The 16,422-nt window shown below is 38.4% G+C and overlaps 1 protein-coding gene across 4 annotated transcripts in view; it reads right to left on the bottom strand.

Moving 5' to 3' along the window:
- Positions 1–16,422, bottom strand: part of LOC130905948 (zinc finger and BTB domain-containing protein 7C) — a 45,465-nt gene that overhangs the window by 15,132 nt on the left and 13,911 nt on the right. For 2 of the 4 annotated variants that reach the window (XM_057819767.1, XM_057819766.1), the window contains exon 1: positions 10,399–10,612. The exons of 1 other annotated variant lie outside the window; for it this stretch is intronic. The gene's annotated coding sequence lies outside the window, so the exon portion shown is untranslated. Of the gene's footprint in view, positions 1–9,725; positions 10,613–16,422 lie in introns of those variants that run through there. One more of the 4 variants, XM_057819768.1, reaches the window with a different exon arrangement.

The raw sequence follows: 16,422 nt of genomic DNA, 5'->3' as shown, positions 1-16,422 counted from the left end.
CCGGACCACGAGGACACTACATGAAAGTAGGACTTGTCCGGGCAAAAGAGGACGTTTGGTCACCCTAGCCTAGCTTGCCAAAGCTCCGCTAGCTAGTACATTTTGACAGAATGACACAAGTCACACTGCAACAAGAGAATAGCTTGCCTCTGGGAAGCATGCTAGCAGACTGCAAAAATCTGCAGCTCATTTTTTAAATTTAATTTTATTTATTTATTTATTTTTGTGGGCGTAGCTAAGGTAGATAAAACAAGAAGACTAATTAGGAGCTAATTTGGATTTGTGTCCAAAATATGGTCTGCCATCATTTTAAAGCCACTTGCTGTAGTATCATAGCACTTTTAAATTTTACACTCTAATCTTCAACATGTATAGTATGCCCATCCCAGTCAAAATGGATTGGACTTCGGCGTCAGTTACGGCCAGTGAGTTAATTGAAATCCTATTTAGTGACTTAAAAAGGTTAAAAAGTGAAAGCGTGGCTAAAAGCTCCTGTGAAAAGTTCCCTAACAGGTTGCACAAACAGACAAGACGGGCTCCTCCTTGCGACGTCCCCGCCAAGGCAAACAATTAAAAAAAAAAAAAAAAAAAAAAAAAAAAAGCAGCCCGAATGGGAGGCGCAACCCTGTGTCATTTTGTTTGCTCCCAAAAGTGCCCCCCGCCCACCCCCGGTCCTGGAATGACTGTACACGTGCTCCGGCTGTACGCCTGCTCTCGCTGCCAGTGGCCATTCCCTAATTACAACGTGGAGAGGATCTAAGGAGGATGTGCCACATGGACACAGGGTGGGGAAGGTTGGCGCGGTGGCCGCGGCTTCCCCACCGTCAGCGGCATTTTTTGAGCCAAACGCCCTTGTTTGGACCTTCACCGCCACACTGGTGACTCTTTTTCATGAATCAACACTGTTTTAATAATGAAAAAAAGCGTGGGCGAAAATATCGATGAATCCCAATATGTTTCAATATTAATTGAGTGAAACCGGCTCCATCCACTTTTTAATCTGACAGTTAATCCTTTATAGGGCAAGTGACTAGGGTTTAGTTTTTACATAGTTATGCACCCGATCAGATACCAAAAAGTCTCTTTTTGATCAAAAGTTTCAAACATATTACAGTACTGTACTGTTTAAAATTCTTCCTCTTCCGCTTTTTCCTGGAGTGTTGCGGGGTTTAAAAAGTACAGTGGGGAGAACAAGTATTTGATACACTGCTGATTTTGCTGGTTTTCCCACTTGCAAAGCATGTAGAGATCTGTAATTTGTATCATGAGTTCTCTTCAACTGTGAGGGACGGAATCTAATACAAAAAATCAGAAAATCACATTGTATAATTTTTAAATAATACATTTGTATTTAACTGCATGAAATAAGTATTTGATACATCACAAAAATCGAACTTAATATTTGCTACAGAAACCTTTGTTTGATGTTACAGATACCAAACGTTTCCTGTAGTCCTTGACAAGGTTTGCACACACTGCAGCAGGGATTTTGGCCCACTCCTCCATGCAGATCTTCTCCAGAGCCTTCAGGTTTCGGGGCTGCTGCCGGGCAACACGGACTTTCAGCTCCCTCCATAGATTTTCTATCGGGTTCAAATCTGTTGACTGGCTAGGCCACTCCAGGACCTTAAGATGCTTCTTACGGAGCTACTCTTTAGTTGCCTTGGCTGTGTGCTTTGGGTCGTTGTCATGCTGGAAGACCCAGCCACGACCCATCTTCAGGGCTCTCACTGAAGGAAGGAGGTTGTCAGCCAAGATCTGGCGATACATAGCCCCATCCATCCTCCCCTGAATACTGTGCAGTCATCCTGTACCCTTGGCAGAGAAGCAGCCCCAAAAAATGTTACCTCCTCCACGTTTCACGGTTGGGATGGTGTTCTTGGGGTTGTACTCATCCTTCTTTTTCCTCCAAACAGGATGAGCCGAGTTTAGACCAAAAAGTTCAATTTTGGTCTCATCCGACCACATGACCTTCTCCCATTGCTCCTCTGGATCATCCAGATGGTCAGTGGCAAACTTCAAACGAGTCTTCTGGACATGCACTGGCTTCAGCAGCGGGACCTTGCGTGCGCTGTAGGATTTTAATCCATGACGGTGTAATGTGTTTGCGATGGTTTTCTTTGAGACTGTGGTTCCAGCTCTCTTCAGGTCATGACGTGTAGTTATGGGCTGATCCCTCACCTTCCTCATGATCAGTGATGCCCCACGAGGTGAGATCTTGCATGGAGACCCAGAAGGAGGCAGATTGACCGTCAACTTGAACTTCTCCCATTTTCTAATAATCGCCCCAACAGTTGTTACCTTCTCACCAAGTTGCTTCTTATTTTCCTGTAGCCCATCCCAACCTTGTGCAGGTCTATTATTTTATCCCTGATGTCCTTACACAGCTCTTTGGTCTTGGCCATTGTGGAGAGGTTGGAGTTTGTTTGTTTGAGGATGTGAACAGGTGTCTTTTATACGGGTAACAAGTTCAAACAGGTGCAGTTACTTCCGGTAATGAATGGAGAACAGGAGGGGTTCTTAAAAAAGAACTAAGAGCCGAAATATTTACTAGTTGGTAATGTATCAAATACTTATTTCATGCAGTTAAATACAAATTTATTATTTAAAAATTATACAATGTGATTTTCTGATTTTTTGTATTAGATTCCGTCCCTCACAGTTGAAGAGAACTTATGATACAAATTACAGACCTCTACATGGCTTGCAAGTGGGAAAACCAGAAAAATCGGCAGCGTATCAAATACTTGTTCTCCCCACTGTATATACTGGTATTCGCCGCTATGACGTACCCGACTTAATGTGATTTCGACTTTATGACGCCAGAGTTTCGTCCGCCTTTTTGCCTCCAGTCTTTTTCTTTTCTTTTTTTTTAATTCGCATAATCTTATTTTTTTACTTTAGTGATGCACGATAATACATTTTTCAACCGATATCGATAACTGATAATTTCCTGCCCCTTCCACCCGATAACCGATAATGTCACGCTGATAATTCTATTCAAATATGTACAGTATGTAAAATTTTAAAGTACGGTATACAAATATCAAATGTTACTGTGCAAAAATGTAATTTAGTGCTATTTTTTTCCACATCAAATGTGAACAAGTAGTAAATTGCAACAACTAAACAATGGCAATGACGTTGTGTTATGGTAAGCTTTTGGCAACAATTACTTGGAGAGTAAACACCCAAGTTGCACAAAAATTCCTTTAAAAGTAAGCCATTCCTAACATATATCACATTACTACACTGCAAAAACACCTCCTTAAAACTAGCAGAATTGGACAAAACTGTTGATTGCGCACATTTGGAGGCTAAATCAAGTAGATAATTATCGGATTGCATTATCGGTTGAATTTCGTTTTATCTGGATTATCTGTGTGACGTCATAATTGCCATTATCGGCCGATAATTATCGGTGACCGATATTATCGTGCATCTCTACTTTATCAATATGAACGTTTTGCCCTTTGGTGAAACGTGTATTTGATAATATTGACTTTTGTGATGCATGCTTTTATTTTGGCGCAGGAAGTGCAGGTAGTACTACCGCACGCAAGTAAGAGTGCATGTACGCACGAAGAAAAAGCGCACGTGCGCACACGAGGAAGAGCGCATTTGCTCTCACGAAGAAGTCACCCAGCTGAGAGAGAGAGAGAGAGAGAGAGAGAGAGAGAGAGAGAGAGGGGGGAAAGATTACAGTTTAACACGCAAATTGATTAAGCGCAAACATCATGGCGGGGACAGTACAATGATGTATAATTCATGTTTTTGGATAGTTATTTTGAGATTTAGGGGTACTTAAAGACTTAATTCTGATTTGCACTGAAATTCTGGTTGCGTTGCCAGCATAGGAACAGAACTTGTTTGTGGAATAGCCGGCCCCCTGAAATCCGAAATTATTAATCTTGGCCTTCGCGGCTAAAGACCCACATTTTTAGACTTGCTTTTTCTCCACACAAGGGTAGCCTGGTTTTATTTTTTAGGGGTTTTAATGTTTTTAGATTGTATCTGTTTTATTGTTTTCTGTTTTGCCTTTTATTGGAATGTATTGTTTTTGTACTTCCTTTTATTTTTCAAGAACAATGTTTGTCGTCGTTGTAAAGCACTTTGAGGACCTTTTAGGTTTTTGTATAGGGCTGTATAAATAAATTTATAAAATCGGATTCTTCCACTTTGGAGGTAGGATTCAGAATTTTTCTTCTTCGCTGACACCATATCCACTCGAGGCGAGTCCGCAACTCAGTCATTGCGTCTTTGTGTCGCAGAGTCGCCATGTAAACTGCCCCTGAGACTCAGACGAAGCCTGCTTCACTTCCTCGCAGTTGACAGCGCAAAGCCAATGCGTGATGAGTAGGCGGGACAAACTAGTCTTCCAGACTACTCACATTTGATTGGGTAAAATAATACAGGTAGTCCCCGGGTTAGGAACAAGTTCCGTTCCTACGCTGGCGACGTAACCTAATATATGTTTGAGTATGCATTTGCAAGTAAATTTAGAGCTCCAGTTTGTTGTGTTATGTGTGTGCGATTTGCTATGAGAATTGTAAATACGTTAGCATTCGTAGCATTTGAGCTAGCGGACTTTTGTGGAGCAAATTAGGATAAATTAGACTAAATAGACTGAATTTACAGATTGATCAGACAAGATGGACGTTTTAACACCAACCGTTTTGTGTCAAGAGTTTTGTTAAAATGCGTGTCGTTTTGAACAGACGTGTACATACAGTGGGGAGACCAAGTATTTGATACACTGCCAATGGGTTTTCCCATTGACTGTGTATCAAATACTTGTTCTCCCCACTGTATGTGTGTTAGCTTTACAAATTGTCAAAAGTGGAGGAAGTAAAAAGCTTAAAGCACAATTGCTTTGTTAGTTGTCTGTCAAGCTGAACAGCTTCGCATTTACTGAGGACATAACAAGTCATGTTAATGAAGTAAAAAAATAATGTGAGGTAAAGACTGGAGACAAAATGGTGGTCCAGTCTCTGGAGTCATAAAGTTGAAATCGCGGAAGTCGAGTACGTCGTAGCCCGGGGACTACATGTACTGGCATATAACAAAAAAAAAAAAAAAAAAATCTGACAATGGCAATTTTGCCTATTTCTGAGAAATATTGGCTATTAACTTTCCCCCCCCAGTCTTTCACATCAGAAAATCTTTTCACTTAATTAAACAAGATTCTTTCCTCTTGGACGCACTTGATCAAGTTCTTGTCATACATTTTAACTCTTGTGGACACTTGTTACTGGGAAGAATTCATGGGGCACAATCATAGCTGCCCCTAATGTTGTACTCAAGGCCATAATACGCAAAAAAGAACGAAGACATTCAAAGACGCCGCATAAAATCATCAAAGCTTATCATGAGTTATTTTTAAGAGAAATTAACCTCAGTTACACTAAATGTACTGTTTCCATGGCTACTCAAGTGACTGTCAGCGATCATTCGCCGTAAAATTTCTCGGTTCTTGAGGGGCACCTGTGTGTCACCTCCACCTCTTATTCCTCTCCCTCATCACCACCACGAGGTCTTGACACTGGGCAGCCGCCCCCGCAAATCATCCGCCCGTGTCACGAGCAGACGCTTGTTTTGGCAAAAACGACTAAAACGCTGTCAGGCCAGTGCAGGAAATCATTCATTACGAGGCAAAAGTTGACGCGAGAGGCCAAAGAAAGCTGTCGTGAAGCCCCGTTCGTCGGCCCACCTTATTAGAAGAGCTGCTGTGGATGAGGTCCTTGCACAGAGGACTCCAATTGTGGTACAAATCGATGTCAATCACAACAAAGTTTTAATTATAAGTGCTAGTTAACTCTAATGTGCTGTTTAAGCGTTTAAAATGCACTCGTTGACCTCATTAGCTGATATTGACGGCATTGTCAATTGCACGGAATCGTGAGCATTGTATCAGTTTAAATGATGAATGAAATAAAACATTAAAAAAAATAGTAACTTTAGTGTTTAATTGGAAGCCCAAATTCAACTGTGGTTCTGTTTGTATTCATTTTAATTGTATTCATTTTGTTCTTAATAACATGTTCTTAATTTATCATTTTATTTACCGTATCTTTCGGACTTCAATGATCCCTTGTTTTTTGTGGTTAATGGGGACCAGAACCAGCCGCAATAAGTGAAAAAACGCGAATTGGCGCCCCCCCATATAAGACATGTTTTTTTTTTTTCAAAATTTTTTTTTTCAAATTTTTTTTTTCAATTTTTTACATTTTTCTGAAGTCTAATTTAAAATAGTTTTATGTGTATGTATATTGATAAATGGTTTTGAAGCACTTTAAATATAATCATTGTTTTAAGCATGTTACTGTCCCACACAATTATTTTTATACAAGAAATACAATCCAAAAAAAAAAAAAACTTTGTTAAATGCTTAATTGAGTGTCCACTTAAATCCACTCTAGCTACTCACTTACACACAATGAGTTGCCACAGCAACTGTTTAACAAGTTAAAAGATGAGTGATGCATGCGGAGCTTTGAAGGTCAAGTCTCTGACAAGATCAAAGCTTAACTGTATGTCAATCATCGTTTGCTTTAATAAGCAACTCCAGTTAACTCTCTGATGAACACAGAGCAGGGAAAGGGTGGGAGTGTGAGCTTACGTGTGCGGCTTGGGACGGCTCATTTTTATTTATATGGCGGAAAACACAGAAAAGACTGAAAAAGCAGTTTCTCTTCTTGCACTGTTTAAAAGAAACTGCTTTATTTTAAGCTAAAACAACTGTTGTGTTTGATAGAACAACATGTCTATATGCTGCCATAGCAGATTCATGGTGTGTTAAGCCCCCGAACTATTTTTAATTTGTAAATTTTACCCTGAAAACCCCAGTTTACAGACATCACGCAACCGCTTTTGTTTCAACCAGCCATAAAACGAAGGTAATTATATTATTCAAAATGTCTGCCGTTTTTAGCTTAGAATCATTAACTGATGTCTCATTTCATTTTTTTAAAAGAAAATCGACTTTAAAAATTTTTTCGCTCACATATTTTAAACTTTTAAACAAATTATGTCACAATGAAAAAAAATGGCGTCTGTAAAAAAGTCACGAATATCTACCTCATAACTATCGCCTAATTGTATTTTTTTTTGTTACTGTCGCATTTTCTCCGATATGTTAGATGATAAATAATCGATCCAAACAAAAAAAAAAAAAAAATTGAGAAAAAACCCCAAACATTTAAAAGGGTAAATATATGAAAAAGAAAATGTAGACACTTCTTGATGTCTGCGATTTCTGCATCGCGACCCTTGTTATATTACCATGTTTCACCCATAAAAACCCCCAAAAATCCGACTGAGGCCATTCACAGCTATGTCTTGACACTCGGTGATGCAGGGTACATGGAGTTTTTGGATCGAAACAAGGTAAGTACGCAATAATATCTCGTTAAAGTCATGGCGTCTGTAATTCTGCCTTCGCGTGCTTTCACCTTTAGATGGGGTTTTGCTGTTTAAAAAACATTAAAAAAAATTTTTTTTAAAATGCCCTCCTGTTCAAAATTTTTGTTCCCCCAGAAAATTGAGATTTTAAGCTTTCCAATGATGTATCACACATGCATACCCCACAATTTTAAAAGTTGGCAAAATTGGGGGTTTCGGAGCGGAACTTCAAGTCACCTGAGTGTTTCCCGCCATATATATATATATATATATATATATTTTTTTTTTTTTTATTGAAAAAGTCCACGACGGACTGATGGCGCGAAGTTTGAAGCGCGAAGTAGCGAGGGATCATTATATACGTTGCATATACCCTGAGTATAAGTCTCTTAACATATCACGTTTTTCGGATAACTACAGTGATCCCTCGCGACTTCGCGCTTCAAACTTTGCACCCTCAGTCCGTCGTGGACTTTTTTTTTTTTCCCCAGTTAAAAAAAAAAAAAAAATGCAGTATTGAATAGAGCTGTTCCGATCTGATCACGTAGTCTCTCCCTCCTGCTGTTTTTCTTGGTCAGGCAGTGCACTGGAGTTGCTTGTTAAAGTTAATGATGATTGACAGGCGTTAAGCTTTGGTCTTGCCATGAAAGCTTGGAAGCCAAAACTTCAAGGCGCCGCATGTGTCAATCATCGTTTAGCTTCTTACACAGAATGAGTTCCCACAGCAAATGTTTAAGTGAGCAACGTGAGCGAATTTGAGTGGACTCACTCAATGAAGCATTCAATAAAGACAAGCATTTTTCAAGTTATTTTTGTTTAAAAAATAATTTCGTGGGTCCTTAACATGTGTAAAAAATATCAGTTATAACATTTGAAGTGTTTAAAAATTTATTAAAATATTATATATATACACATAAAAGTGAGGAAAAACAACATGTCTTATATGTATCTTTCCAATGCAAAATCTGTATAAATCCATTGAACACGCAAAACAATTTTTTTTTTATTATTTTCGGGGGTGAGGGGTGCTACTTAGTGTTTTTTCACGTTTCGCAGGGGTTCTGGTCCCCGTTAACCGCGAAAAATGGATCATTGTATAGCCTAGAAAACACAACAGGCTGAGTGGAAAAAAACAACTTGTTGCAGACCCAGTCAAGCTATTATAGTTTACTATACTTATTGTCAGGAAAATATGGTATTCATAAAAACTGATATAAAAAAATGATGAGTAACAAAAAAATAGTATGATTATAATTCAGACCTTGCGTCCACATGTTGTCATATGTCACATTTTGGGTCATTTAGGCCACTCTTGTATATGAACTGAAAAATTATGTCCTTTAAATGTTTTCATGTTTTAACCCTTAAAGGCCTGCAACAGGAAATCAATTGTCAGAGAATCCTGAAATTTAAAAAAAATCAGGTCTTAATGGAACCTTTTTTATAATTATTTGTAAAGAAAAATCCAAATGAATGTGTAATAAGCGCTCAAATATCTGTAAACCTTGCTAAATCCAGATTTTTTTTCTCATGGAACCTGCAAAATGAGTAACAAATTTCCAAATTCTGACTTCATAATCATAACTCTAAGTATCAAATGTAATACATTTGGCGATAAAGGGTTAATTTTTTATTTTTATTTTTTTGTATTTACCAAAAAAAAGTCATTTAACCCTTATATTGTGTTGGAAATATTAACACATTTTTGCAAGTATATCAAATTTGATCTGTAATTGAACTGAAAATACTAAACCTTGGCAGTATATTTTTCAGATGAAGATTGGCCATGTAAAAAGTACCATTGATTTTTTTTTTTTTTTTTTTTTTTTTTTTCAAATCCAGAATTGAAAAGGATAGAAATTTTGACCCAGACACAATACAAAGGTTAACTTGTTTTTAATTGGGAAAAAAAAAAGTTACTTGATCCTTGTAATGTGTTGGAAATTTTCCCATATTTATGCTAGTGTATCAAATTTGATCTTTAATTTATCTGAAACCTTTGCAGTATATTGATTTTCGTACAAAGTACAGCTAATTTTTGCAGATCCAAACTAGAAAACAATTAATTTGGACCCAAACACAATATAAAGCTGTTTTATTTATTTATTTATTTATTTATTTTTTAAACCACCAAAAAGTCGCTCTCCCAATTAGGCACTCTGAATACACAAATAATCAATTAAAAACTACTTATTTTGCCTGATGACAGAGCCAAAATATTCTGGTGAAGTCAAGCACATTCGTGAAACGACTGAATTACTTAAATCTAGCAACACGTTTTTTACCCCCCTCCAGAGTACCATATTTTTTGGACTATGTCGCACCTGAGTATAAGTCGCACCAGCCAAAAAGTGCGCAGTGAAGAGGGACAAACATGTATAAGTCACACTGGAGTATAAATTGCCTTTTGGGGGGAATTTTTGGAATAAAATCCAACACACAGAACAGACATGTCATCTTGAAAGGCAATCTAAAATAAAAATAGAAGAGAAGGAAAAGAACAACAGGCTGAATTAGTGTACCGTAGCTAAAGTTGCCTTTTAGTTTGAAAATATCATGTGAACTGATATAATAATGTGTTAATAAATCACACATATGTCGCTCCAGAGTATAAATCGCACCCTCGCCCCGAACTATGAAAAAAAAAAACTCTGCAATTTATAGTTGAAAAAATATGGTAGTAACGCTAATCACTGTCATAAAAAAATTTAAAAAATAACCTCTCATTAGATGCAGGAAATACAAGACGTAATTATATCAAGTCACTTCAACCTAAATTTAACAACTCTGAAATGGAACAAATAATCCAAGAAATCATGGAAGATGTATGAAATTAGTTAAATAAAAAAGCAACTCATGAGCATCCTGCTGAAGTGGCATTGACTTAACTTACTAAAACAAAACTCTGATGTTCTTTAACATGCTAATTCACACTTAATATCACACCAAACACACATGAAAAAAAGACATACACAAAGTTTTGCACTTTGCACCTACCTCAATTGTCTTTTTCTCAAGTCCGACTAGCGTGAACTTCTGCGTGACCTCTCAGCATTTCCCCCTTATTGACCGCCAATCAATCAATCGAGCTCCCATTCATCAAAAACGTACAAAAAAAAAACAATAAACCAGTGAGGAGAATCCAAAGGCGAAGCAGCCTAGTAAGCGCAGGTTGTCGCGTCTGTGAGTGAGCGTGTTAAGAGTGTGTTTGTGTGTGAGAAAGGAGCGCCGGGGAGGAGAGAATAGGGAGGGGAGGGCCGAGCAGCAGCACTGCGCTGCGGAGATGTCGCACCGCTAGTTTTTATAGCAGGGTGGGTAGCTGCAAGATAATAATACCCCATCCTCCTCCACAACACAAGTGTATGTGCACCGTGTAATAAGCCCCATGGCGCAGACACCCTCTGATTTAGGTCAGACAAAAATGAATTTTTAGTCGTGTTCGAGGGGACCGGGGGCAAAGGAACTCCGAGGGGTTGTTTGGGGAGACAGAGGGAGGCGGTACGGGAGAACAAAAGGAGACAGAGGTTCGGGAAAACTATTTTGCCTGTTCTACCGCGATGTCAGATGGGTGAAATGCAGCTTCAATTTTTCCAAACTACTTTGTTAGAATGTTTTGTTGTTGTTGCAGCAAGGTTACACAAGATGAATAGCATTTTTGTTGTATGAAAATGTTCACTATTCACTTCTTGAAAGGACCGAATAGGCTAGGTTCATATTGGAGGTCTGAAAGTGCCTGTGACACTATAAAAAAAATCTTAATTAGCATTATTATGTGAATTAAAATCATATTTTGAGACGATTTGACTATATACAACAATTTGGCAAAGCGCAGATGACGAGAAATGAGTTTTTCAATCTGCCGTTTGGCTACTCCTGTCATTATAGCGCTTTGGCGCCGCCATCTGGGTGATGACATCGGCAGAGTAACGATTTTTGCTGATTGAGAATTCAGTCCAATGGAGGAGGAAGATTCAAACGAGGAAAATGTGACAGAGAGCAGCAAAATTTCATCATTGTTTTTATCTCTCCAATATTTTTACAGGATATTCTTTTTACCAAAGTTTTCCCCAATTGCTAAATAAATTGTATGGTCATGACAAATAACAATCTTGTGCTGAATGGAATATGAAATATTAAAAAGGAATTTATTCAGAACGACAGGGCTAAATTAGTGCATAATGGTCAAAACTGCCGACTTCTTAAACCTCCCGAACGGTATTTTATGCCACCGGAGTTAGTCCGGCTTTTGTCTCAAGATGGCATTTACATTATTAACATTCTTTCTGTGAGAGGGATCCACGGATAGAAAGACTTGTGACTTTGTATATCGTGACTAAATATTGCCATCTAGTGTATTTGTTGAGCTTTCAGTAAATGATACTGTGGCCATGCCCAAATGCATGATGGGTGGATGTAACACGCCTTTAGCAACCATGACTGTGCGTAGTGCTACCAACTGATATATCTTCTCTGCGTTGGGAAATAACATAGGGTGTTAAGAAAAAGATCAATTGCTACCTTGCTTCCCCACATTGCTTCCCACAATATTTCTAATCGTAGGGAGAGGGATTGTAAGGCTTTAGCCCATTAAAAAAAGGCTCCTAATGCTGCCAAAATTCACTCTACTCATTTTACGCTGCCTTTTAGCTCTATATAGGCAAAACGGCGCCATTACACATTGTGCGCAACAATGCGTGAGTAGGTCATGCAGCGCGTGCATTAATTGCATTAGATATTTTAACGTGATACATTATTTTAAAAATTACCGCCGTTAGCGGGATAAAGTTGATAACCCTACCTTAAGCCTAAACTAAAGACTCTGGATGAGTGTAACATATTATGTCTGTAACGTTAAATACAATTAGAAAACGATGTAATTAATATATATATATATATATATATGTATATTAAAAAAAGGCATGTCAGATATTTTTTTGCCGATTCCGATACTTTGAAAATGACGTGATCGGACCCGATCGATCGGCATCCCAATCGATCGGGACATCTCTAGACATTAATAATCCCCGTTTAATCTTATATTCAAGTTTATATGGTTTGGTAGAACGCATTCGCGCACTGTGCATGCATGTCGCACACACATAAGCCTTATGTGTTTGCGTCAAGTTGCCACGACTGAGCCATGTAAGCAATTCTGAAATATTGCTCATTTAGCGCACAGAAGGAAAACAGTATTATCGGGCTCATCCTTTTCTTCATTTTTTTACTTGACAGTTCAGACCGCCGCCACATTCTGGAAAAATGTGTCCCAGAAGAAGCAAAACAGTTTGAATTTGGAAGAGTTAAAATCAGGCAAAAAGATAAATGTTGTGTATGCCTGCTGATTGTCACTGGATCTTAATGGAATGTTTTTGGCAAAAAATCACGACCACAAATGGCAATATAGATTTCTTTTGGACAATAATACCTATTTGTCATAGTCATATTTTAGTCAATTCAAAATGTGTTTGTCTACTTTTTGTTCACGAAAACTCGACTATTTCGTCTAGTTTTACTAAAAATGTTTTTTTCTGTGAAATTAAAAAATTGCACTCCAAAAATAAAGATTTCCAACTATTTCGAATGAACGTATACAAGGATAACGCTAACTTAGTGATTATACACACTCAGCAGGAAAAGAGTACATTAGTCTTTTCAATGACTTTTACCCATCTGTACACCACGAATTGTATGTAAAAAAAAAAAAAAGAAGTCAGTATAAGCGGATGCGCGCTGTTAGCATTAGCCTATTGCTAATACAAGTGCTATGCTAATGCTATGAGTTACATTTAGTGTGTGATGATAACTCAGACATTTAAAAGCTAAAGATACATTGCATATTCTCTCTTGCTAAGAAAACAAATCTTACCGTGTGTGCAAGCATTCATGGAGAATGGAAATGACTCACTGGTGAGTCGGGAAGGAGGTGGGGCAGGTCACGAGTGACACAACAGGACACTGCTAAGATGCAAGCTAACTAGACATTTGAACGTGTGACAAACTATGGAGCATTTTCGTCTCGTCTGACAAAAACTAGCATGCGGCTCGCTAAAACACATTTTGTCGCTCGTTTTAGTCTTGTCATCGCCTTAAAAAAAAGTTTTTGTTGCAAAAATATTTTCGTTGTCATTGTTGACGAACGCAGCACTGTTTGAGTCCATCCAAAAAATTGACTTTTTTTTTTTTTTTTTTGTGATTGAAAAAAAAAGTATTTGCAAGCATACACGCATGCCAGCAAATTTACAGTTTTAGCTGAATCAAAACTCAAGTGTGAACATCTCCGAGCCAATTCTTTCCTCTTTCCGTCCAATAATACTGTAGCAGTGTCCAGTTGGCCCGCGCAAAACAACACGAGACGACAAGCCCACTTCCCCTCGGCGGTAGAGCCCCGCGCTACCGTTGAGTGACACTGTTGCGGCCGGCCGAAGCTGGCATCCAGTATATATAAACTGAGGCTTAGCCACAAACTGCTAGCAGACCAGCCAGACGGCCAGAACAACAACACGAGACGGCCCGGCTATTCTCGCGCCCTAAGTGGCACCTGCGTGGAGCGCTTTCCTATGAAGTCTGGCCAATCAGGAAAGAGACTTGACTTTTAAATGATGGATTATTATGAGCTGAGGAGCTCAGTGACAAAGTGGTGTACTGCGTGCCCTGAGATATCTCTGCTCATTTCATGCTTTCAGCCTTGACCTCAAACACCTGGCTTTCATTGTACAGGTTACATGACCACTGTATTACACAACAAGAACAAATTGTTGCTGTCGGGTTTATATTTATAAAATTGCTTCTTTTCAGGAAATCAGAAAACACCATCTTGCTTAAGTTTCCAATAATAAGTAATAAGTTCCTTATAAGAAAACGAGTGCTTCTCGCATCGTGTCAACATGAACTCTGATAGAGGTGGGAATCTTTGGGCACCTAATGATTCGATTACGATTCAGAGGCTCCGATTCGATTATAAATCGATTATTGATGCACCCCAACCCCACTTTTAATTTTTTGTACACTAGTTCCAAAATTGTTCAAAAATCCTCTCAGGCTAAACAAACTATTTCAGTATCAAATTAACCGTTAAAAACAGTAAATAAAATACTCAAATCCCCATTCTGTTTCGGCAGCTTTAAACTACATTCAATTAATTTAATGTTGTGAATCAACCGTTAAAGTTGTTAAAATTGCTCCCGTTATTCCATAATGTCCCTTCTGTCTACTTTCGACATGTGAAAGTTTTAAAACTGTTTCATCATTTAAAGATAGATTCAAGTCAAGATTTTGCCGATTTGTTTTTTTTTTCTTTCTTTTTATATAAAAAGTAATTAGGTTCGCTACAACAGAGCCTTCTAGAGAAGTCTACTGCTTTAAGATGGCGCCTGTTTACTAGCGCGGGAAAGTCTGTCATTTCGCATCTAGTTCTTGGTATATGATCTAACATGGCCGTCGTCTGTCATTTCACATCTAGTTCAAGATATATGTGATATTTACCATAGCCGTATGTTGCCGTATATTTGTAGCAACTAGCAACTGGGTGCTGTTTGTAGCGGCTGACGGCCGCAGTCAGGTATTATTGTTTTTTTTCTTTTTTAATCTAGCAGCAAGAGTTGAACATGATATTTACTCTCGGTCCGTTCCTCATTGCGTCCTGAAGACCGCGCTGACGGCCGAATCGGGAATAATCTAAGAATCGGAAATTTCGCAAGCCTCTAAAATCTGATGTGCTATTTATGCAATATTTCATCCCTAAAATATATATTTCTTAAGATTTACGAATAAACTCTAACCTTTAAACCTTTAAGTTTTCACTTTAAAGCAGGGGTGTCCAAACTTTTTGCAAAGGGGGCCAGATTTGGTGTGGTAAAAATTTGGGGGACCGACCTTGGCTGACGTCCTTTACGTTGAACGATATATTTAAGCAAATTTTAGCAAGCCATTCTGTGTGTCACATTTGCTTTATTATTTTTAATTAATAATTTCAAAAATCTCGCAACTAGCCTTTGTGGCGTTCTCCTTCGACTCTCGGGCTCTTGCGAAATACTGCTGCTGTAAAATTAAACTAGTTTCAAGTTGCTTCAATTTCTCGCTACGCATCTTCCCTGTAATCTTGTTGCACATGTAAGCGTGTCTTGTTTGGTAATATCACCTCACGTTGAACTCTTTAAAAACAGCGACTGTCTCTTTGCAAATGAGGCTGACACAGTTGTTGCGTGTTTTAGTGAAGAAATAGTCCAATTTTCACCTATCCTTGAAGGGTCGGCCGTCACAGTCAACTTTCTTCTTTTTTTGTTGATTGTCGCCAATTAGAAAATTGGGAGTAAAAGGTCACACGGGGTAATGTTGCTTAGAGTGCTGCTGCCTTTTAGTGGGTAAATGAGGAGCAGCATTTAGTGTGTAAGCTACTTCATATGCTGACTGCTGACCAATTTATTAAGTCTGTGTGCGGGCCAGACGTTATTGATTTTATGACGGAGGCTGGGGGCCTGATGAAATTTGACCACGGGCCGCATTTGGCCCCCGGGCCGGACTTTGGACACGTCTGCTTTAAAGGTTTGCGTCTTAAAAGTTGTTTTTGTTCACACAACCCACTAAAACCTTGAGAAAACTGAGAAAACTGCATATACATTTTGAACGGCTTCGAATATCAACTGCAAAAATGCAGTACATCAGTTGGCAGGGCGATGGCGCCAATTTTCTATATTACACTAAATAACGATCATTTGCGCAGTGATGTCTTCAACCCTTCTGTCCTCTCGTATTTCGTCAAACATGTTGAATTACTTTTCACAGGTCCATGAGTGACGCAATAAATATATATAATAAACTAAGCTGTGTATTAGACGGAAATTAATATGCAAGCTAACGTTAGCTTTGTGGCCAGGGGAAGGTAGTAACACGTAACATTTACTCCGTTACATTTACTCGAGTAACTTTTCAAGAAGAAAAATGTACTTCTAAGAGTAGTTTTAATACACCATACTTTTTACATGATTGGATTTCTGAAGAAGAAACGAATTGGGGTACACTTAA

Source organism: Corythoichthys intestinalis, chromosome 17 (assembly GCF_030265065.1).
Source record: "Corythoichthys intestinalis isolate RoL2023-P3 chromosome 17, ASM3026506v1, whole genome shotgun sequence".
Classification (NCBI taxonomy): domain Eukaryota; kingdom Metazoa; phylum Chordata; class Actinopteri; order Syngnathiformes; family Syngnathidae; genus Corythoichthys; species Corythoichthys intestinalis.
Note: the sequence above shows the minus strand (reverse complement) of the source record. Positions and strands in the feature narration are given on the sequence as shown.